This window comes from Camelus bactrianus, chromosome 9, assembly GCF_048773025.1.
Source record: "Camelus bactrianus isolate YW-2024 breed Bactrian camel chromosome 9, ASM4877302v1, whole genome shotgun sequence".
Lineage (NCBI taxonomy): Eukaryota > Metazoa > Chordata > Mammalia > Artiodactyla > Camelidae > Camelus > Camelus bactrianus.
Window position 1 is genome coordinate 78,704,623 of NC_133547.1, and position 1,966 is coordinate 78,706,588.

General features: G+C 45.2%; 1 non-coding gene across 1 annotated transcript; it reads right to left on the minus strand.

Moving 5' to 3' along the window:
* Nucleotides 1-1,538: 1,538 nt before the first annotated feature.
* Nucleotides 1,539-1,611, minus strand: TRNAD-AUC (transfer RNA aspartic acid (anticodon AUC)). The gene has a single exon. It is a non-coding gene; the product is annotated as a tRNA-Asp (tRNA).
* Between the last annotated feature and the right edge of the window lie 355 nt (nucleotides 1,612-1,966).

Genomic DNA, 1,966 nt, shown 5'->3' on the forward strand with positions numbered 1-1,966 from the left:
TGTCTAAAAACAAAAAAAGGTGGGGAGGGTACAGCTCAGTGGTAGAGCACGTGCTTAGCATGCAAGAGGTCCTGGGTTCAATTCCCAGTACATCCATTAAAATAAATAAACTACCTACCCCCCCAAAAAAGGAAAGAAGTATTTAAAAAACAATAAACATTACAAAGTCCCCACTCCAGGCTGGGGCGCACTATTTTTTAAAGGCTCCCAGATGCTTCCCATGTGCAGGAGGGTGAGAGCTACCCCTCCACAACTCTTCTCGTGACCTTGTCTACTCACATCTATTAGCCTCTTGAAACAGGAAGACTACTTGGCTCAGCCTAGAAGTTTCTCCCGATTTCTAGACTTTTATTTGCCTACTGGACATCTCTCCTGGAGCCCACGGGCACCCAGCCAGAACTGAATCCGTTGTCTCCTCTCATGACTTGCCCCTCTTCCTGCCCTTCTTATTTCAGGGAATGGCACTATAATTTAGGACACTGCCAAAGCCAGAAACTGGCCGCCATCTTTGACCTCTTCCTGCCCTTCCATCACACCTGTGGCCAATCCGTCCAACTGCTGAAATGTTTTCTTCTGTCTCCTCCTGGCGGGGCCTCAGCAGGCCTTCACATGAACCTCCCAATAGGTCTCCCTGCCTCTGTCTTGTGTCTTTCTAAGTCACTTTGCATGTCTCCTCTACCTTGGAGGCAGACAGTGTCCTTTGTGATGTGCACCTGTGATCTCTCCACCTGGTTGCCTCACCTGCCTCCCACACCCTGTGCTCACTTCTAGACTATTTGCTGTTCCTGGAAGGGACCTGGCTCTCTTTGGCCTCCCTCCTTTGCATGTGCAGCTCCCCAGGGAGAAATGGCCTTAACATTATACCTTCACCTGATCACTTCTAGGGTATCTCAGAACTCACCACAGTGGTTCCCTCCTCTGGGAGAGCCTTGACTACAGTTCTGGCTCTCCACCCTGAGCACCCTCTGCTGACTGTTATGCAAGCCCTCTTAACACGCCTCCTCAGCCATCATTTCACGATGACTCCTGTGCACCTAGGAGCTCCCGGAAGCAGGGATTGTGTCTTTTTCCTCTTTATTCTCAGAGCATGGTAGAGACTCATGTATAATGGTGGAGGGAACAGTGGTTATTCTGGAATTTCTCTATAGTTGGGGCCTAGGGGTAACAGTCTGGTTGGAAGAAGGGCTTAGGGGATTTACCCTGAAGCCACATTTTCAATTAACATTTCATGATGTTTTTGTCTACTATTGGAAGTTATGAGTCTTAAAACAGAATGACGATTTCTAAAAATTAATTTACTGAAGATTGAGGAAAATGGCAGTTTTCCATATTTAAGAATATTATTTTAATTTTGTGTGACTGGGGTGGTGGAAAATAGAAATGCAGGGGCTACTAAAGCATTCTCATCCCCTTCCCCACCCTCAGGTCCTTCGGACAGAAGAGACAGAGGGATGTGAGGAGAAGACTTGGAGGGTGGATCGTGCACTGCTTTTAAATTATGAGAGTTACTTGTGCTTTTTTTTAACTTTCTTTTTTAATGGAGGTACTGGAGCTTGAACCCAGGACCTTGTACATGATAAGCACGTGCTCTACCACTGAGCTATACCCACCCTTCCCCCGATGTTTGTGTTTTTAGTGGGCATAATGTGCTGGTAACAGGTACTTTAGCATCAGAGATCTGCCTCTGACCATCACGTTAATACCTTTCCCCTGAGCTAGGGAGCAAGATAGTCTCTTTTCACAAGTTCAATAAATTATCTACATTTTCTTTTTTCTTAAAAAAAAAGGCATTAACTCATGTTTTCCTTTAGTATCGCCTATAAATAAAATGTGATTCTGTTAACCATTTACCGAAGTGTTAAGGGTAATAAATATTAAGCACAGATTTCTGAAGCATCAGTCATCACTGAAGATCCACATTCTGCTGTTCTATCTCTCTGTTAGTCACCTTACTTCTGGAGTTCTG